Genomic DNA, 23,834 nt, shown 5'->3' on the forward strand with positions numbered 1-23,834 from the left:
CTCCATTTTTTTAGAGAAGAATTTTCTTCATTTACCTTGTGCAACTTCTTTTCCAATTGGTCAGTTCTATTTTTGACAGTTTGCCATTTGTCCAAATAATATTTTGAGAGAATTTTTTTTTGTAAGGGATTTTTGAGTGTGGGAGTACTAAGTAAACTTTTGACATCTGCATCTGCAAGCACTAGGCATTGTGTGACTTGCAATTAGAGAATGCCTCAGGATTTGGAGTGAAAGAGGGTATTTAAAGCACTTGTATTTGGTTGAATAAATGGAGAAGTTTTGGGGAACTTTCCATCCTTGTCTCCTACCTCTTCAATATTTGTCTGGGTATAGGATAAGCTAGTTGCCAGGAACATAATAAATGGTACCTGAACAGGCACACAAACACAAGAAAAAAAAGCTGATTTTGGTGCTATCTTATCAGAGTCCAAAATTCCAGTTTGCATTAGGGAGCAAAAGACTTTGGAGAGGTAACCTGTTACCATAGGGAAGACTTTAAGGAAGTTGCAACAAGGAGGTGTGGAGGAAAGTGAAGGTAAAGGGAAAGTGTATTCACCTCTATGGCCTGAGGCAGAAGAAATAAATAAGTATTATCAAGAAAAGCCTAGGATTAGTCTTACAGCATCTAGTGAAGAAGCTTCAACATTAAAAAAAGGCCATTGATAGGGCAAGAGATCAGGGAGAAAGTTTGATGAATCTTGGAGCTGAAATTCAGTCATATCCTGTTATTGAGGCCAGATCCTTTTAATCCAGGAAACCTTAGAAGAAGACATAAGCCACTAGATATAAAAGCAATTAGGGATTTAAAGAAGGCAGTGGGGAGGGGCAGCTAGGTGGTGCAATGGATAGAGTACCAGTCCTGGAGTCAGGAGCACCTGAGTTCATATCTGACCTAAAAACTAAATAATTACCTGTGTGGCCTTGGGAAAGCCACTTAACCCCATTGCCTAGCAAAAACTTTAAAAAAAAGAAAAAAAGGAAAAAGATAAAGTAATGAAGGCAGTAGGGGAATATGGGCCAAGATCACCTTTTGTCTAGCTACAATTCGATACTCTTGCATGCTCCATATTAACACCTAATGATTGGAAGCAGATAGTTAGACCATGTTTGTCACCTGGACAATCTGACTTTTTGATGATGGAGTTTATATAAAATACAGACAGATGGTTTTGTGGCATGCACAAAGTTCCATTCCCATATTATGAGCAATTAAGTGGTACAGGTCAATTTTTCAATAATGCAGACCAACTATATTATGGGTTAGAGATATATGAAAGAATTGCTACCGGTGTAAAGAATGCTTGGGGATGTATTTCAATACAAAATGAAAAGAAAGAGCAATTTGCACTTATCAGACAAAGAAATGATGAGGCTTTTATAGATTTCTTTGCCTGATTTCAGGAGGCAGTGGGAAGAACTTTAGGAGATGTAGCAGGAATAGATGTATTAATAAAACAATTAGCATGGGTTAATGCAAATGCTGATTTTCAGAAAAACAATGATCAGCTTAAGAAAGGATGCCACCATTGAGGAAATGATTCAAAGATGTGACAGAGTAACGTCTCAGGTATATCATACAGAATTAATGGCAGAGGCATTTCCTAATATGCACATGGGAAATATAGAGAAATGGACTTGCTTTGTTAGTGGGATACCTGGACCTTTAAAGAAAGATTGTTGGAATGCCCAAAGAGTTCAACCCAGAAAGGTTAGGGCACATCATCCTAAAACTCTGTTCCCAAAGTATAAAAAAATCAGGACACTGGGCTTTAGAATGCAGATAAGAAAATTTAAATGGAAAAAGGGGCCCTCTCCCAGGGACTGCTCAAAAACAATCATGAGCTATGACAGTTCAGAACCAGCAGGAGATAGAATGGAAAAACCAGTTTGCAGCTTTGGCAGCAAGCTGACCCATATCAAACTATTGATGCTTAAAAGTGCTGGAAAATTTAGGGTGCCTCCACATGCTTCTACTGAAGTGCCTATTCACCCTTTACAATTAATGGATAAGGAATTTGCAATCATTTTGGCTCCACCAAATCCAGAGTATACTTAAATTATACCTTTTGTAAGGCACGTGAGTGGGGAAATTTTCTCTGTTGCAATAGTGAATGCTAAAGATGATGATACTTGTTTTCTCAATATCTTGGATAAATAGGAAAGAAAGTGAATTGAAAAATGGGCCAAAACTGAGAAACCACAATGAAATTATGTTTATAAATACAATTTCTTCAGAAAAACATCCTTGTTTTATCCAAGTAGAAGGAATTGATTTCCTAGGCTTGACTGACACTGGGGCAGATCACACTTTGTTCCTCATACAGAATTGGTCACAAGTTTGATCTAAACAAGCTGCCTATACTAATGTAGTAGACTTTGGGAGTTGACAGGAAACAGAAATTTCTTGTCAACCCTTGAAATGGAGAAAAGAAGATAAAGCAGGGACTGACACTCTTACTTAATTGAAGGACTCCCTACAGGATTATGGGGAAGAGATATATTGGCTCAATTAGGGGCAAAATTTAGCATGGATTCTTTGATTAGGGAAGTGAAGTCTCCGAGGCTTCTTCCTCAGCAGCAGTCCATTGCCTGAGCGCATGAATGGGATGTGGGGGACCTGCTGGTTGCTCCTATCAGCCTCAAACCCCTAAACCTGAATCCAACTTCAGAGACCCCTTGTCGGTGCTGCTGACTCTCATCTTCACTCTAGAGCCCTCAATGAATTCTACTCTTCAGCCTACAACCAAGCACGGCATGGCCATTGCTCTGACATCAGAAAACTGTGAAGTACACAATAGCTGCACTTCCTGTGCTGCTTTTGGACAGTTTATAATGGTGCTGGCTACTGTTCAGAAAATGCAACAACTCCAAATTGCACTGTTGTTAGCAACACAATTAATTTCAAATGCTTTCTCCTACTCTGCTGACCCCCATCCTCTGCAGAGGGAGGGGGCAGGGAGAAGGGAAATCTTCCTTTTAAGAACTTCGAAATTCACACCCATGTCTCAGAAGGTATGCATGATTTGCTGTAGGAAGGGCAAGATCCCCCAAAAAGCTTTTTTTAGAAATAAAGGGATTCCCATGCCTTCTTCCTGCTTTGGGCAAGGGGAGAGTTTGGGCAATGACCATGTTTTTCTTAGGCTATTGATTGGGAAGCTTCATGGTCAATTAGTGAAGAGAAAAGGGGGAGATGACTTTTATCTGGGACTGGGAAATTTAGATTCTATCTTTTGAATGAATGTCATGCCTATGACTAATATTTCTGTAATAGAATAGATAATTTTAAGTTTTGTGAAGTTGTTTAAGAATGCATTGAATTTTTTTGAATGGCTATTTCAAGATTTTCATGAATATATATGTGTTATTTTTTTTCTTTACTTGTCTTAATTTGTGAATTATGTGTGTACATGTGTATTTAATCATCAATAGGACATTTTCACATCTCTCTACTGGCCTGGAGTGGGAAAACATTTCTATATTCTTAGATCTGGTACTATACAGGGTATAAATCTCAGCTTTGTAAATATACTTTAAGAGAATTGTTTCTGTTGTTTGTTCCTGTATCTCTGTGTGTGTGTGTGTGTGTGTGTGTGTGTGTGTGTGTGTGTGTGTGATTAATTCAGAAAGAAATTATATTGGGAAGAATTGTATTTATAGGATGGGGGAATATTGAATCATAAAATTTTAGCATTTCTTTTGGGAAATAAATATTTGTACTATCTGATCTGTTTTGCTGTTAAATTGATATAATTGTCAAATGGTTACTTATGTTATATATTACTCTTTTTGATTTGGGTTTTGAATTTACTTGATTTAGAGAAACATAGTAAGTGAAATTGATAATGCTTCAGTGCAAGATGTTCCTCCTGATCAGCTGATTCTGAAAATAATCGGCCCTCTTGTGGATGGCTTAAGGGAAATTCCACCTCAAAAACAAAAAGGGGGATTTGTAAGGGATGGTTGTGTGTGGGAGTACTACCTAAACTTTTAATACCTGCTGTCCACAAGTGCTTGGCATTGTTGGATTTGCAATTAGAGGATGCCTTGGAATTGGGAGTGAAAGAGGGTATTTTACTTGTATTTGCTTGGATAAATGGAGAACTTTTCAAAGAACTTTCCATCCTTTTCTCCTGCTTCTTCAATGTTTGTTGGCAGGAACATAACATTTTTGCATTTGTTCAATTTTATTTTCCAAAGATTGTTTACTTTTTGCAAGGTGTTAATTTTCCTTTTGGGTTTCTTTTCCCAAATTTTCCAATTGATTTTTAAACTCCTTTCTGGTTTTTTTTCTAGGCTGGAGAGCAAATCATATTTTCCTTGGAAGTTCTAGATCTCTCTAAGTTATGGTCTTTGCCTCCAAGGTAATTTTCTATGGACACCCCATTTCTTGGCTTTTCTTCATTTCCTAAGATTTTGTGTTAGGGGAGGGGCTAGTCCACAGACCTTTGGTTCTGATGTCCCTAGAGGCTTTATTCACTGGATTTATTAACTCCAGGTGGGCTGGACAGTAGCGGGTGCTGGTTGGTTTTTTTGGATTGTCCATGACATTTATTTAAGGCCCTCTCCCTAGGCCTGGAGGGGATGGTTGATGCTGCTGGATACTGTTATCTTGGAACAATGGGTTGAGAATGTTAATCTCCCTATTCAACTGCTGGATCTCTGCTGCCCAAGCCTGAACCTGAGGAGGGGGTGTAGGGGGAGGTGTGTGTGTGTGTGTGGGGGGGGCTACTACTGTGTTTGTTCTGGAATTAAGACTCTGCTGCAATGAAAGTATCAAGCCTCCAGGCCAGCAGAGCAAAGAGGATCAATGTCCAGCTACACCCTGTAATTCTCTTTGCTGTAACTCTTCCTCCAGCCCCGGAGCTTGCCAGACCACCATTCCCACAGCCAAAGTGTCTGCAGCTCCCACAGTCAAAGTTTCCATGACTGATCTTAGGTTAGTCCAGGTCTTACCCTGCCCCGTCGGCTTTCTGCTTTCTGTACCTGGCTCATTCAGGATCCTCAGAAGCTGACCTTCTTGGCAGTTGTTCTTCTCCTAGCTTCTTCTTCTGCGTTTTGCTGATTGAATTTCCGTTAACAGGTTTGTTTAATATTATTTATGAGGGGAAATCCAGGAGACCTTAGCCCAGTGCCTGTCTTCTCTCTACCATTTTGGCCAGCAGTCCAAGAAGAATTTTCCATCAGTGCAATAGCTGACCTTGAAACTATGTTCATCCTCAGAGAATATGTTTGATAACATGGCCAAAAACATCATGTTAAAAGCATAGGAGCAAGGACACATCCTTCTTTCATTCCACTGATGACTGGGAAATCTCAAGGGCATTGTCCATTATCCAGAACCTGGATAAGTATGCTATCAAGAAACTGTCATTTGCAGTTGATTGTGTACTCAATGCAGCCTCTGTAGCTGAGATGCAACAAAGTATGGTTTGATTCTCTGCTGCTTGTGATAATTTTGATCTAATAATTAACACAAAAAAACACAGGTGCTCCATGAGTCAACATGACACAATCCATATGTAGAACACTCACATACAGCAAATGGAGAAATTTTGGCTACTGTGTGCAAGTTCACTTATGTTGAAAATATTCTTAAAAAGCAGGGACACATTGACCATGAGATTGATACATACATTGCCAGTGCTAGCTTAGTATTTGGGGGACTCAGAAAGAACGTGTGAGAGAGAAGAGGTATTAGTCTAACTACCAAATTGAAGATCTACAAAACCATTGTGCTGGTGTTATTCTATATGTCTGTGAAACATGGTGAGTCTACCAGTGTCCTGTCAGGAAGCTGATTCACATTCATTTAAATTGTCTTAGGATGATTCTGAAGATCATTTGACAGAAAAGGATACCAGACACTGAGATCCTTTCTCAAGATAAACTGCCTATCATTCCAAAATTACTACATAGAGTGCACTACAATAGGTTGGTCATGTTAGAATGCCAGAATTATGCTTGCCAAAAGATTATTCTATGTACAACTCACACAGGACAAGCTCTCACAAGCAGGTCAGAAAAAGTCTGAAGGTCTCTCTTTAGAACTATGGAATTGATTTTGATGCCTGAGAGACACTGACACAGCACCATCTAGCATGGCATGCCCCCATCTTTGAGGGTACTGCACTCTAAGAGAAGGGAAGAATTGGAGATGTTCAAAGGAAATGAGATGTGTGGAAGTTTAGAATAGCTACCCCAGGTGTTCATAAATACTATTTGTGCCTGATCTGTGTTAGAGCATTCTGTGGTCATATTGATCTGTAGCTGCACTGTAATCTGTCTCAAACATAGTGATTTCATCTTTGTCTTCTTAAATAATGAAGGACAAGAAGCAACTGTTGGGCAATGGAGCCATCCGTGAATTCCTGCTATATAACCTGGAAAATTTCAGTCACCTTTTTCATGATCAAAGGAACCCAACTTGTAAATTCCAGCTGTAATAGAATGATCACCATGTTCTTTGTCACATGAAAGGTATCTAATGATACTCAAAAATCTCTTCTTCAGTTGGAGTCTATTAGGCATAGATTGACTTCAATTTGAGGCAAATTATCAATGATTTCTGTATTCTTTGAAGATGGTCTATTGAGAACACCATGGAAGTGTTTAAACCATATCTTTAGGCTCACATTCCTGTCATTAATCAATGAAGTTCTATAAGCACTGAATAGTTGAGATATTTCATAGAGAATTCAGAATATCATAAAGATACATTGGATTAGTACTCTCTACATAAAACTGAATTTCAGCTGCCCTTTTATTGAGCCAAGAACCATGCATCTCTAAGCTTTGCTTGTTTCTTCTATTATAATTATATAATCATTTTATTTTTTTCTAATTTCATACAAAGGTAGTTTCTTCCAGAAACTTATTTTGCAAGTTTTTAGTTTTACAATTTTTCTCCCTCCCTCTCTTCCCCTCTAACTCCCTCCCTTCAGGAGGTAATCTGATATAGGTTTTTAAATTTGCATCCAGCATAAGCATAGATAGAAATTGTGCTTTTTATTAGAGATGAAACAGATCTAATAAGAAGAAAGAAAACATTAGAGATAGCAAAATTACATGATACATAATGACAATTTTTTAAAAACTGAATATAAGAAAGTTTGCTCTTCATTTAAACTGCACAATTCCTTCTCTGGTTACAGATGATATACATGTAAAATCCACATTTCCTTCTCTGGAAACAGATGGTATTCTCTGTCACAAATCCCCTAAAAGTGTCCCTGATTATTGCACTCATGGAATGAGCAAGTCCATCATGGTTGATCATCAGCACATGTTGCAATTGTGTATAATGTTCTTCTGCTTCTGCTCATCTCAATCACCATGTGAGATCCAAGCAAGTCTTTCCGGGCATTTCTGAAAACCCATCCCTCATAATTTCTTATAGAACAATATTCTTCCATCACATACATATACTGCACTTTTTTCAGCCATTCCCCAATTGATGGACATGCGCTCAATTTCTAATTCTTTGCCACTAGAAAAAGAACTATAATGAATATTTTTGTTGTCCTGGGATATTTACCCTTTTTCATGATATCTTCAGGATACAATTCTCTGCAGTTGTATTGCTGAATAAAAGGATATGCATATTTTATTGTCCTTTGGGCATAAATTCAAATTGCTCTCTCATAAATTGGATCACTTCACAATCCTACCAACAATGACTTAGTGTCCCAGTTTTCCCATGTCCTCTCCAACATTCATCATTATCCTTTCTGGTCATATTTGTCAATCTGACAGGTGTTAGTAACACAGAGATACTTTGATTTGCATTTCAGTAATCAATAATGATTTAGAACAATTTTTCATATGACTATAGACAGCTTTGAATTCTTCATCTGAGAATTGCCTTTGCATATCCTTGTCTTTTTGCAACTGGGGAATGATTTTGGTTTTTTTGATAAATATGACTCAGTTCTCTATAAATTTTAGAAATGAATACTTTGGGACTTCTGGGACAGAGTCAAGAAGGTGGTGTGAAGCTAGAATGTTCCCAGAGCTTTTCCATACACAAAGCTAAATGAAACATCTTCAGTGACATTAAAGCTACAGAACCCATGGAATAAAAGGCAATATTCAAAGAAGTCTTCATGGTAGTCATCATGGAAGAACTTCAGTGAATGTTTGCCACATTGTCCAAATAGGTAGGAGAGTGAGAAATTCAGTGAGAGGTTTTATTCAAAGTAGCAGTCCAGGTCCCAACAGCTTGACAACAGCTTAGGTCCTGCAGCTTTATCACAAGCCAGCAGGGACAGTCCCAACCCCAAATGAAGTCTGAATCCTGGGAAAACTGGGGCAAAAGAATGGACTTGGTTGGGAACAAACCATTGCATAGGTAGAGAACAAGAAAAGAGGAAAAAAGGAATGAGAGTCATGCAGAAAAATTTGAAAAATTTACCAAAGAAATCAACTTTTTTAAAAGTACAAATAACCAACTGGAAAAATGTAATTGTTCAAAAAAATTAAACTACTGGAAAAGGAATCACAAAAGCTAATTGAAGAAAATTATTAAACCTTAAAAACTAGAATTCAACAAATAGAAGCAATGCATCTATGAGACTAAAATATTCTATCAAACAAAGTAAAAAGGGTAAAAGCATTGTAGAAAAATAAAAAAAAATAGGAAAACAAAAACCCTAGCAAATTGATCCAGGATAGATAATTTATGAATCATTGGGCAACCAGAAAGCCTAGATCAAAAAAAAAAAAAAGAATTTGGAAAACATCTTGCAGGTAAAATTGTTCCAATCAGTTAGAGTTAGAAGAAAAAATACCATTGAAAGATTACATAAAACACCTCCAGAAAGAGACCCCAGGAAAAAAAAAAAACCAGGAAAAAAAAAACCAAGATCTATAAAATTCACATGCCAGAATTCTCAACTACAATAGAAAATACTGCAAGCAGCAATAGGAGGCAATTTAAATACAAAGGTAATACAAACAGACTTACACAGGTCTTATCACTTTCAATACTAAAGGATCCAGAAGACTTGAAATACCATTTATCAGAGGGCAAAGGACACTGGATTACACCCAAGAATTATTTATCCTACAAAATTCATCATATACTATTGGCAAAAGATGCAAGTTCAATGAAATAGAAGACTTCCAAAATTTCTTGAGGAAAAAGACTGGAACTGAACAGAGAATTCAATCTCCAAATGTAACACTCAAGAGACACATAAAACGGTAAAGGAAAAGGAGAAGGAAATAAAAAAAACAAAAAATCCCAAATAACAAAAAACAAATTTTAGTCAAGACTCTTAAATTGTATACAACCCTATGAAGGAAAATATAAAATCTGTAACTTGAGAATTATATTTCTCATAGGATAGTTACACAGTTGAATATAATTGAAGAGACTGAATTTACAAGATATGGGTATGGTTGGTTCTTATCTTTCCATTGGAGAGGACCAATATGGCATTCCTATGTATGAGACAAAAAGCCCAGATGAAAAACAGGGATGTTTACTGAAAACTTGTTTCTCAGTTTCCTTTGACCGACTTTAATTCTGCTTTGCTCACAAAGCTTAGCACTTTTAATAATGACGGCATCCTATGCTGGGTGATCCTGAGTCACAGACTCCTATACTTTACAATCAATTGTAAAGTTCTTAAGAGAGACTTTTAGAGTGCCCCAGTAGTTAGAGCATTTTGAGACTTTAATGATTAATTAAATCAGAAGAGACTTTAGGGGAAGAGAGTGAGAACCTACTTAGAAGGCTTAGATTTAATCCAAACATCAGTTAACCCAGGTTTAAGTATCCTGTTTGGGGAATAAAGGGTTGGAGTGTGGAAGAAAGTATGCTGAGGCTGGGTAAAATGGTTCATGAAATGATTTAGTTTTAGATAATACTTTGACTTATGAGAATTTTGTGTCCTCGGAAGGTATTTGGAAAGCAGATAAACTACAAAATGCTTATAATTTGATGTAATTCATGACTCTCGTGATGAATATCTAATGAGACAGAAGAAGGGAGGGTACCTAGTGACTGAGAGGCAATACTGCTAATCAAACAATCAATCAATCAATCTGTAATTGTACTTTGATTGATTGTGCTTTGAGCTTATCACCTAATCAAACAATCAATTAATCAAACTTTGATTGATGATAGTTGATTGATAGTTCTTCTATAGATTAATAAAATCAGTTAAAGATATGAGAGGGGAAAAAGGAGGGTGGGAACATTAAGGTAATTATTTTCAATAGATTTGCCACAGAGAGGGAATAAAATACATTCCAACTTGGATTTAAAAATGTATCCTACTCTACAGGGAAGTGGAGGGGCGGGGGGAGGAAAGAAAAGGGAAGAAGAACCTGATAAAAAAGAAGGTGAAGGTATAAGTGAAAATAGACTGAAAGTTAAACTTTAAAAGAACGGTTAAAGGGGAAAGGAAATAAAAGTTTGGGGAGGAGGAATAGGAGGGAAAAAAGAAAAATATAAATGTGAAAGGAAGTATGGAGGGAAAGAGAATTACCAAACTAAAATGTAAATATGAATGGGATAGACTCTCCCATAAAAAGAAAATGGACAGCAAAATGGTTTAAAACCAGAATCCTACAATTTGTTGTTTACAAGAAATATATCTGAGGCATAGAGAGGCATACAGAGTAAAGGTAAAATGCAAAAGTAAAAACTAAATCTCATTAAAAGGGATAAGAAAGGAAACTACATTTTCTTAAAAGGATCCATAGGCAATGAAGCTATATTATTATTAAACATGTATGTACCTAGTGGTATAGCATCCATCCATCCAGATTCCTAGAGGAGAAGCTCCTCTAGGGATTACAAGGAGGCATAGTCAATAGAACTTTAATAATAGAGAACCTCAAACTCCCTCTCTCAGAAATAGATAAATCTAACCACAAAATAAATAAGAAGTAACTTAGGAAGGTGAATAAAATCTTTGAAAATGTAGACATGATAAACCTCAGGAGAAAACTTATAGGAATTGAAAAGACTATAGCTTTTTCTCTGCAGTATATGGCACCTATATCAAAATTAACCAAGTACTAGGGCATAAATACCTTATAATCAAATGAAGAAAGGCAGAAACAATACATACGAGTCAGATCATTATACTATAAAAATTACATGTAAATAAAGAGAAATGGAAAGATAAACCAAAAATTAAATGGAACTAAATAACTTAATTGTAAATAATGAGTGGATCAAACAGAAAATTATAGAAATAGTTAATAATTATAACCATGAAAATGATAACAATGAGACTACATACAAAAATTTATGGGATGCAGTAATGGCAATTTTGAGGGGAAATTTTGTATCTCTAAATGCTTCTATGAATAAAACAGGGAAAGAGGAGATATTGAATTGAGAATGCAACCAAAAAAGTTAGAAAAAGAACAAATTAAAGATCACTAATTAAATACCAAATACAAATTTCTGAAAATCAAGATATTAATAAAATTAAAAGCAAAAAAACCAATGATCTAATTAACAAAACTGAATTGATTTTATGAAAAACTCATAAAATAGATATATTTCAAGTTAATCTGATTAAAAATATTACCAGTATCAAGAATTAATCACCAATGATGAGGAAATTAAAGAGATAATTCAAAGTATTTTGTTAAATTATATGCCAATAAATTTGAGAACCTGAATAAAATTCTATAAAAATACACTCTCCAGATAATCAGAAAAGGAAATAAATACTTAAATAATGCCATTTCGGAAAAATAAATTGAAGAAACAATCAAGACACTCCTTAAGAAAGAATCTCCAAATCCAGATGAATTTACAAGTGAATTTTCCCAAACATTTAAGGAACAATTAATTCCTGCTCAACATGAACTATTTTCTAAATTAGTCTGGGTAGCCCATTCTTTATAATCATTCAGTCTTTACATACTCCTATTCCTTGTCATGTTTGCATGCTTTTTTCTCTATCAACATTCCTCTCTGTTTATGTCTTTCCTCTCCTCTGCTTAATTGCCATATTACTCAGGCCCTCCCCGCCCCCCCAGAGCCCTGGTTCTCATTCTCTGGACTACAATTCAAATCCAAGAAGTTCTATTCTACCTATGTAATGTTAATTCTTATCATACATTTTTCTGAGTCCTCAAAGTACTCAAATTATATAGATATGAGTAATAGTGTGAATAAAGGTATAGTAATGAGAGCATATGGGATGTGTACTGGAAATAGAGACAATGTATGTCAAATAGAGGATGTATAATGTATAATGTATATTATGTATAATGTATGTATAATGTATAATCAATGACTGTATGAAATAAAATTGAAAATGTAAATATATTAACATTATAAAAATGCCTTAAATATTATGCAAAGGAATTTGAATTTAGTTTGGTATTCAATTCCCAGAAGATTTTGGAGCACAAATGCAACATGACCAAATCTCTTTTTGCCCCCTATTCTTCATGTTTCCATTATTACAAACATCTAATAGATCTCACACCTTCCAAAATTCTGAACTGAGAACTAATAGTTATTTTTGAACAATTTGTATCTAGAGCCTGTGGTAAAAATGATACCATATTCCTACTACAGTAATTGACATATTAATAAGCATTTATTAGATTATAAAATCATTCTGAATCATCTACTTGCACCCAAAGCATTAAAATATTGCATATATATGTATATATATATATATATATATATATATATATATATGTATATATATACATATATATTGGTTATACAGATGTCAGAGATCCTAGATGTTTATATCTATGGACTATCTCATGAAAACCTAAGATTTTTTTGGAATCTAAGAATGAAATTTGTACTTTATTTTAACATTCCACCAAATTCATTCAGATTTCACTAGATACTTAAATCAGTCACAGAATAAAAAGGGGAGAGCAGAAGATAAACTACAGGGAGGGCTAAGTCTGGACTCAAGTTTATTCAGGTTACTAATGATAAGTCAGAAGACAGAGAAAGGAAATCACTATAGTGAGATCTATTTGGATCAGGTGGTGAGTTAACAGAAGATTCAGCAAAATGACTCCTTCAATCTCATTATTCAATTTTAGACTCCTGTGCTACCAGTTTATATTATCTGTCTCAGCTTTCTGTTTTTATCAAGGTTAGTATTAGTAAACCTCATGAACTTGTGTATAGATATCACTCTATTAATAAAAATTTATTAAATGCTTACTTATTCCAATGCTAAGTGTTGGAGGTACAAAGAAATGAAAAACAAAGTCCCTATCCTCAAGGAGATCCAAATTCAATATATAGCATAGACCAATAGATCTTTCATGTAATTTAATTCAATTCATAAGTATTTAAACAGTGCTTAATATAGAGGGTGTTTTGATAGGTGCTGAAACGTATGCAAAGGGATATAATTATAAATTTTCTCACTTGATATTTATAATCAAGTGTGAGAAATGAAATCCACATAAATAATTCAAAGACAAATAAATCATGGGTTTTTCATGTAATAGATGCATTCAAAATTCAACAGGAAGTTCAAATGAGGAAAGATCATTTCTGACTAGGGAGGGCATTGAGAAAGGCTTCATGAAGGAGGTGATGCTAAGTTATGAGAGAACTCATTGCAATAGATCAATATTATAGGGTAAGGAAATTTTTTCCCCTTGGAAAGCTAAGTGATATTGCATATATAGACTGGAACTTGTATTTTAGAAAAATCACCTTTTTAAGTTCAAATTCAGCCTCAAACACTTATTAACTGTACATCACTTGCCAAATCTCTTAACCTTGTTTGCTTCAGTTTGCTCATCTGTAATTGGAGCTGGAAAAGGAAATGAAAAGCATGTCAGCATCTTTGCTAAGAAAAACTGAAATAGAAGGATAAAACCTTGAACACAATTGATATGAATGAACAATAAAACTAGGCACCTTTCATGGAATGATGAGTTATTTGATTGATACATTGAATATGTGGAGATAAAATGAAATATGAGGCAAAATAAATGTTTACTATTGTGCAAATCCTTTTATTTTTATATCATTTGTGGAACTGGGAGTAGGTCAGTTATGATGAGATCATCTATGTTCTCTAGAACTCATAAAATTTTCTGAGATGATTTTTGTGCTAGTGAGATCTTAGAGCAATGCAATTATAAGCATCCTCTGTTTTTATTGAAATCTCTAAGTTCTTGTGTATACAGGAAAAGGAATCATCTATAAAAGACATATTACTATTGGGGAATCACAATATTTAGACCTGTATAATTCATGAAGATGGCAAGGACTGAGACAGGTGGGAAGTAGAGTAATGATCCTCACTTAAAACTTCCCCAACAATTGCTCTCAGATTCTTTATTACACCAGTTCTGTGCAATACTCACAGAAACTTAAAGAGCAATTGACTTCAAAGCAATTGCAATCCTGATGAAAAGACTAAAAATATTTGCTATGGTACTGGTAAAGTTGTGGGAATCCTCCTTCATTCCAAAGAATTAGGGGCTGACCACACTTCCAGGTTCATGATCAGTACTTCAAGATCCCCTCAGCTTAATGTCTCCATTCATGTTGTTTAGGTCACACGTGTCTATATCCAGAGAACAAAAAGATTTGTTCATTATTTGTAATTAATCTAGAAATGGCTTAGAGGCAAGGCTCAAGCTATACAAGAAGTCTTAGAGCTTGAGATCTCTTTTGAAAAGAAATTTGGTTATCTTGGATACTTCAGCTATATTATTAAATGTTATGTGATACCATCAACTAATAACTTTTAATATGAGGCAAAAGAGTAAAATTAGGAGGGATTTCAGAAGGCTTTCAGTTAAAAGAAGAAATTTGAATTGGAACTTGAAGGAACCTAGAGAAATCAGTATCAGGAGTAGAGGAGGGAGAGTGTTCCAACTTTAACACAGCTGGTGGAAAGAACTACTCATGCAAGATTGTCAATCATTTGCAGAGTCAGGTTGATTCACTAATTTTTCTTCTCACTTGAGTATCATTTATTCTTAAATGAAATTCCTTTCATCTTGCATATGGCTGTATCTAAGTATCTTTAAATTAATGAGGTGATAGTTCCATCTGGGATTCTTAAGCCAAGGAGTTTAAAAAAACTACCTTTTCCCCTTGATCCTTCCAATGACCTACTTTCCTATATGACTCCACCTGATAAACTCTTTTTTATTGATATTTTATTTTTCCAAATACAAATTACAAAATTTCCTTCTACCCTTGCTTCGCACACCCTTCCTCTCTCACTCGAATAGTCAGATTAATATTGTACATACATCTGTGTTAAATATGCTTACAGATAAATCATTTTCAGTATGAGGGATTAGGATTAGGGAAAAGAAATACATAAGAGATTTTTTTTAAAAAAGTCAATAAAGTGTTTACCAGATTCTGAAGGATGTTTTACTTGTTTGTTTGTTCATTTTGTCTGTTCCTCTTAGAGTTATGAGGAAGCCCCAGTAGACATCACTTTTATGAAGAACAGAAAAAAAGAAGGAATTTTAGTTTTCTCTTAGTTCAGCTGTTTTACATTGCAACTGTTACAACTGAGTCCCCAAAAGGGAAATTAACTTCCACAATGCCACAAAGTTCTTAAAAAACAGACCAGAGCTCATCTAGTAGGGTTGTTCTAGGTCTCAGAACTCTTTTTTTATTTTTAAATTTGTTTGTTTATTTTGAGTTTTACAATTTTCCCTTAATCTTGCTTTCCTCCCCTACCTCCCCACAGAAGCACTCTGTTAGTTTTTACATTGTTTCCATAGTATCCATTGATCTACTTTGAATGTGATGAGAGTGAAATCATATCCTTTAGGCAAAAAAATAAAGTATAAGAGATAACAAAATTGCATAATAAAATAACTATTTTTTTTTAAATTTAAGTTAACAATCTTTGGTCTTTGTTCAAACTCAACAATTTTGTCTATGGATACATATGGTATTCTCCATCACAGATATACCAAAATTGTGCATGATTGTTGCACTGATGTAGTGAACAAATCCATGAACGTTGATCATCACCTCCATGTTGCTGTTAGGGTATACAATATTCTTCTGATTCTGCTCATCTCACTCAGCATCAGTTCATGCAAATCCTTCCAGGCTTCCCTGAATTCCCATCCCTCTTGCTTTCTAAAAGCACAATAATATTCCATCACATACATATACCACAGGTTATTAAGCCATTTCCCAATTGATGGACATTGACTGAATTTTCAATTCTTTGCCCCCAAAAGCAGTGCTGCTATGAATAATTGATGTACAAGTGATGTTTTTACTCTTTTTAATAATTTGTTTAGAGTATAGACCCAGTAGTGGTTTTACATATTTTTGTTGCCCTTTGGGCATAATTCCAAATTGCTCTCCAGAAAGATTGAATGAGTTCACAGCTCTATCAACAATAGATTAGTGTCCCAGATTTCCCACATCTCTTCCAACATTGATCATTGTCCTTTCTGGTCAGATTGGTCAGTCTGAGAGGTGTCAGTTGGTACCTCAGAGTTGTTTTAATTTGCTTTTCTCTAATAAGTAGTGATTTAGAGCAATTTTTCATACGACTAAGGATCACTTTGATTTCCTCAACTTTAAATTGCCTCTGCCATATCCTTTGACATTTGTCAATTGTGGAATAGCTTTTTTTAAATTGACTGAACTTCTGAAAGCAGCTGCATCCATCAGGGTTGATCTTCTTACAATGTTGTTGCTAACGTGTACATTGTTCTCTTGGTTCTATTCCTCATGTGCTAAACTCTTAAATCTTTTTTCTCTCCCTAATAACTTTTGGGAAATTATACAAAGCCTAATGAATGTCTTCCCTAGGAAAACCCAAGAACATAAGTAAAACATCAAACACATGATACCACGTAAAAGACACACATACACAATAACATATGTGGAAAATTGCTTTAGTAGTTACACTATTTTGAGCTGTACTACTCTTCTTAAAAGATATTTCATCTGACTCTCCTGACTATCTTCCTATCAATATACATTGAACTTTGCTATTACCTCTTAAGCAATAGGTCAAGATTCATGCTCCCCCTTGCCTTTGTCAATTGGCTCTGACAGTCTCCAAGTGGGGCAGAGAGACTGAAGTTCTCCTCAATATCATTGGCGATATTTCTTAAGTTGCAAATCAACTGTCCTGCCTTACTGTTTGTGCTCAAATGTGATAGGTTATTTGAACAAGTTCAAGTCATTATTTTGAAGCATTTTGCTATTTGCTTTAAGGACTTTTGCTGGTCAGTTTTTACTGATCAAGACTTTAACTATAGGCTCTTGTTTCTGGGTTTTTTTTTTTTTTTTTTTTTTTTTTTTTTGCCTCTGCCTGAGGAAAGATGATGAGAAGTATAGTGCTGAATTTGGAGTTAGGAAGACTTCATTTGAAATCCCAGAACAGAAATTTCCTATCTGTGTGACTTTAGACAAGTCATTTCATGTCTTTATTTCTCAATTTTCTTATCTGTGAAATGAAGGAGTTGGATCTGATGAGCCAAAACCTTCTTTAAGAACTAAAATTAAATTTCTCTGATACTATTGTTAACTAATAGACTCTATGTATAAATATATCCCCTTTATTCCAAGTCCTACACTTAAGTGGGTTTAAATAAAATAAATGAAAAATCCCAAACATATGGAATTAATTCTCTTTACTGATAATCATAGCACCATAGAGCTATAAGGAAGCCCCAGTCATTATCACTTATATGCAGAATAGAAAAATGAAGGAATTTTAGATTTCCCTTAGTTCAGCTTCCTTACATTGCAACTGTGGCAATTGAGTCCCAGAAAGGGAAATTAACTTCCATAATGTCACAAAGTTCTTTAATAACAGAGCCAGAATATGAATCCAAATTTTCTATCTTTAAACTTTGTACTTTTTCCACTAGGCCAGGCTTACTGGCCTTTCCAAAGAGAGGAGTATATAAATCAATAACAGAGCATACTCCCTAGCATTGGTTTCAAGATTTGCAGAAACAAGTACTTCTACAAGCTCTGTGTCCACCATCATGGCATTTACAAACACTGAAATTCATAGCACACATTGGTCTCTCAATGTTTTCTGTTGTAAGAGGCTATAATATTTATTTGCCATACCCTTTTAAAACAGTTAATTATCTAAATGGAGCTCCATTAACCAAAATGGGTAGAGAATCAGGTATAGTTTCTTTCTCATAAATTTCTAACTCCTCACATGGTGGCTGGAGAATTAAGTGACCCATCAGCAGAGGGAAAATTTATGAACTTCCTCCTGACACAGACCCAAAGTACTGGAGAAAAGGAAGGTAATTCACTGAATGGCAAACAGATTTTTTAAAAAAAATAGCCCTGGGGTTTGAATTTCTTTCCTATGTGAAGAAATACTGATATTCCATGGGATATCTACTGAGTAGATAGAGCTGACTAAGTTTAAATTTTCTCTATAGAAATGAAAAGCTCATGGTCCCTATTGAAAGATGCTTATTGAGGCAGTTAGGTGGTGCAGTGGATAGAGGCCAAGGAGTCAACAGTACCTGAGTTCAAATCCAGCCTCAGACACATAATAATTTTCTAGCTGTGTGGCCTTGGGCAAGTCATTTAACCCCATTGGCCTTGCAAAAAAATGATGCGTATTGAAATGACTTTCACATTGATGATCTGCCATTCTGCAAATTTGATGCTCTTTTTTACCCAGAATATAGATAGTGTAGGGACAGAATTCTGTCATGTCTTAAATTGGAAAATAACATAAGCTATGTCATTTTTATCCTACCAGACTTCAGCAGAAATAAGCTCTTAAATATGCATAGGTGTTCATAGAAATCAAATAAAGTATCTGATCTCTCATTACCCTATTGACTAATTGCAATGCTACCCACCCATTTTCATTATCCCTAAAGCTAGAGCTCAAGGGATTAAATGATCACTCAAGAAGATCCAGGAGCAAGAATACCATTAACTCAGTTGGTAAAAATTCCCTAAATTTATCACATGCTTTTATTTTGCTTTTAAAAGCAATATCTCTATACTGTCCAGCTCTTGTTTGTGTGTCCAGAGAGGTAGCAAACCCTATTCTTCCTCTAGGAGCAGATATACCTTTATTTTGTATCACAAGCTATTGTCATCACAGGTTGTTTGGATAAATTAGGAAAACTTAGTCTCTCTTCATTCAAGTTACAATAAATAAAAGTCCAATCTGTGAAGTTACTATAAAATAAGGACTGCAAAACAATCACATATGGTTTGAGGTTTGGCTTACTGATGGTGTTGATTAAAAAAGAACTTCAATCCTTTACTCATCTCTAGGACTTAATTTTGTCTTTTGATCTAGGGCTCCCCTCTTGTATCTAGTAGGGAGAGGAATAATTTATGAGCATTTCTCCAACAAAACTGAGATTCCATAGAACCTGGGAAGTGGTATATTTCAGGATAGGGATATAGAATGTGCAGTGGATGGTAAGGGAAAAGAAACAATCACCAGATGAAGAGTCAAGAGTTAAGTTGTGATCTTCATTATGTGCTGTCATGGTCGAAGGAGAAGGAACTTCCAAAGCATACTGAAAGAAGCATGATTGATCAAGACATGTTCTGGGGCAGGGAGTGTTGGGGAACATTTCTGGTAAACATGGTTTAGAGTCCATACATAGGGACTTGACCCATGCCTGGGTGTTTACCACTATGCATCTGGAGAAAATGATTAAACACAGTATCTGAAGGGGTTTGAGCCAAAACTTCCCAAATCACTGAGGTCAGTCTTATAAACCTTTGGATCTGTCCCATTTTGTGAATGAGCGCTATAAAAGTCTTACTTGAGAAAGTGGGCTTTGAAAGTCATCCCCTTCAGAGAGGGTGCCATGCTGAAGGGAGTTTCTCAATCCACACCCTGGAGTCTGTGTTGTGACTCAACTTTCCCAACCAACCCAATTTCCAGGTGTTGGAGCCTCCTAGGTTAGGTAATTATTTCTCTAATCTCCGATCTTTCCTTCTTCCTTTATCTATGCTGATGTTTTACATATATTTAAGTGAGTATCTCTTGGGTTATAAGTATATTAATCTTAGGTTATTAGTATATTAATCATTAAATTCTTATTTAAAGATTTAAGACAGAGTGAGTGTATCGTTGTGGGGAAAGATCTAAGTCGACCAAACAGAAGAATTCTGTTGTGTTGCCCAGAATCAAATCTGGGTTGTAGTCCCAGGCCAAGGAAGAACAATAGTACACCAGAGTTTGAGGCCACAAGAGAACTTGACCCTTCTGATTCCAGAGCAGAAAATAGTGTTTGTGGTCCCTCACAGATATACCAGAAGAGTAGTAAATATGACTCGCCTTACATCATACTATCTTGGAAGAATTGAAAATTTTAATGTCCCTAAGAAGAATTAGTGAAAATATTGTATAAATCCCCTGAACCTTGGCACAGTGTGCCTTCCACTTGGAAGCATAGTCCTACTTTAACAATGAGTTAAAATTAAGTCATAAGCTGGAAAAATGAACAAACAACAGAAAAAATAATCTGACCCTAGAAAGTTGCTATGATGACAAGGAAGATAAAAGCACAGACTCAGAAGAAGGTAATAAAGTCAAAACTCTTAAATCTAAAGTCTCAAAGAAAAATATGAATTGATTTCAGTCATAGCAAAGTTCAAAAGGATTTTTAAAGTCAGGTAAAGAGAGAGAGAGAGAAACTTAAGAGAAATGAGAGTAAGGCAAGAAAATCATGAAAAATGTAAATAAGTTGGTAAAAAGACACATAAATCCTGAAAAAAATAACACTTTAAAAATAAACAATAACAAATATCAAAAGAAGAAAAAAAGTAATGAGGAAAAGAATGTTTTAAAAGCAAAATTGGTCAAATGGAAAAGGAATTAAAAAAGCTCACTGAAGAAAATAGCTCCTTAAAAATTAAAATTAAATAAATGGAAGCTAATGATGTTATGAGAAATCAAGTAAAGATAAAACAAAACCAGCAGGAAGAAAAGTTGAAGACAATGTGAAATATCACATTTAAAAAAAATAACACTGACCTGGAAAATAAATCCAGAAGAAATAACTTGAAAATTTTTGAACCAGAAATCTCCTGGGTGGAGCCAAGATAGTAGAGAGAAACTAAGAATCTACTAAAGTTTTTCCCAGTCTCCCTCTGAAACAACTTTAAGTTAAATCTTTAAACAGACTATAAAGCAACAAAATCCACAAAATGCAGAGTGGAACAATTTTCCAGTTTCAGGAAAGGTCTGTCTCAGTTACATAAAAGAAGAGCACAGCCCAGTTTACCAGGAAACCAGAGGGAATTTCATAGCCATAGCACAGATCCCAGCTTAGCAACTAGCAGTATAGCAAGCCAGATTTGAGAGACCCAATGCCATTGGGGAAGTCACACTGGATAATACAGAATACCAGTGCAATAGGTTGGGCTGGGGTGGGCTGCCTTAATGCAGGGAGCAAGCCACCATCTCCTGAGACCCCAGTGCACAAAGTCAGAGAACAGACCCTTGTCCACTAGCACAAAAACTGTGTCCCATGTGCCCCAGAAGCAGAGATCAACTTTCAAAATGAGCTAGGAAAAAAGAGCCCTAACCATAGTAATTTCCTATGGCAACAAGGAAGAACAAAATTCCATCTCAGAAGACAAAAAGAAATGTAAAGGTGCCTACATGTGAAGTCTCAAAGGGATTTATGAATTGATGTCAAATCCAAAATGTCTTCTTGAAAGAGTTCAAATAGGATTTAACAAATAAATAATAGAGGTAGCAGAAAAATTGGGAAAAGAAATGAGTCATGTAGGAGAATTATGAAAAATTGTGAAAGAACATAGCTATTTAAATATAGAATTGACCAAATGGAAATAAAAATACAAAAACTAACTGAAGAAAATAAATCTTAAAAAATTTAAATTGGATAAGTGTAAATTTAATGACTGTATTATATAACCTGAATCCATCAAATAAAATCAAAAGCCTGAAAAAATGGAAGAAAATGTAAATGCAATTCCCATGATCAAAGGAAGGTGGTCTAGCTGAACTAGATCTAAAACTACATCAAAAAACATCAGTTATAAAATATTATTTGGTTTTGCTTTAGAAATAGTTGTTTCACTATGTTAAGCATGTACAGTGTGTTCAACTGTGCTGATCAAACCAATATGAACTCAGAATACTCTAACACATGTTGGACACAAATAGTCCATGTGAACACCTGGGGTGCTTACTCAAAACCAACACATCCCAGAGTTCCTTTTTAATTGCTTCAGATTTTCCTTGCTCATATATCATAACACAGCACAGTATCTCCCAAACTACACAATCAATTCCAAAATTGTTAAGAAAGACTTTCAGAGTCTCCCTGTACTGTTTGTTCCGACTCTGCCTCCTCTTGTGAGTACTTGATCTATGTGAGTTCTTCATAAAATAGTCTTTTGGAAAGCCTGTGTTTGACAATCAAACAATGTGTTTATGTGTTCAGACCATCAGAGTTGAAATTTCTGTGGTATGCTTGGCAGTTTAAATCAAAAGAAGATCTAAGTGTCTGGTATTTTATCCTGCCAGTTAATTTTCAGAATCTTCATAAGATAATTTAAGTGGAAGAGAATCAGTTACCTAGCATGCCACCGGTACATTGCCCAGGTTTCACAGAATCTGTAGACCTTTATTGATGGTCTATCTAATACATCTTTTCTTCCACTTTTTCCTTCAGAGCCTCCTAGTGAACTAGCTCTGGAAAAGCATGTGTGAAATTCATTATCAATGTATACTTCCCTGGAAAGTATACAGTCACTTCTCCACTTGCTGTTTCCATTGGTGCCAAATATGAATGGTATGATGTTGAATGATGGAGGGTTTTCTTGATGCTAAGTATTGGAGCAAAACTAGTACAAGATGCAGAGAATCAATGTATATTTTGTTGCATATCAACTTCAGAGACTGCATTGAGTGCATAATCATCTGCAAACAGAAGATTGTGCATTTACAATTCTTCCACTTTAGTTTCAGCTTATAGCCTTTAGAATTTGAAGAATTTACTGAATGTTAGGTAGCTGATCCTGATGCCATGTTCATCCTCAGTGAAAGCAGTTGTTAACATGGTGAAAAACATCATGCTAAAAAGCATAAGAGCAAGGAAACAGCCGTGTTTCACCTATTGGAACTGCTAAATTACAAGAATATTGAACCTGGGCAAGCACACCATAATGAAACTGATGACCTTCTCTCAACAATCAAATTTTGACATAATTTCCCATAAGACCTCAATATTGACAGGATCAAAGGTCTTGGTCAGATCCATAAATGTTATGTATGGATTTCTGTTCTGCCCCTGACATATTTCCTGGACTTGTAGGGCAGCAAATGCCATATCATCTGTTCCTCCTTCCTTTCTGAAGCCATACTGAACTCTCAGGTAGGTGACCATCTTTAAGTTGAAGAATCAGTCTATTAAGGAGAATTCTGACAAAAATCTTACCAGCAATGACTAAAAGAGAAACATCCCTGTGATTGTCACAGGATAATCTATTCCCTTTACCTTTATAGAAATGGACAATAGAGCATTTTTGAATCCCTGAGGACATTGTTTTCATGCCATATAACCTGGAAAATTTCATTCAGATTTTATTTGAATAATGCACCACCTATCTTGTAAATCTTAGCGGGAATAGAATTATCACCAGGTACTTTGCAAGCTCTGTATGCATAATTGCATACAAAACCTTTTCTTCAGTTGGAACTTCAACTAGGGACAGACTGACTTCTATTTGAGGTAAATAATCAATGATGGTTTGTTTAAAATACTATGGAAGTGTTCAGTTGATCTCTGTAAGATCATGTCCCTATATCACTAATGAATAAGGCCCCATCAGCCCTGCAGTAAAATACAAGTGAAACTTACATTTGATTGAAGTCAATGCC

This window comes from Macrotis lagotis, chromosome 1, assembly GCF_037893015.1.
Source record: "Macrotis lagotis isolate mMagLag1 chromosome 1, bilby.v1.9.chrom.fasta, whole genome shotgun sequence".
Taxonomy (NCBI): Eukaryota; Metazoa; Chordata; class Mammalia; order Peramelemorphia; family Peramelidae; genus Macrotis; species Macrotis lagotis.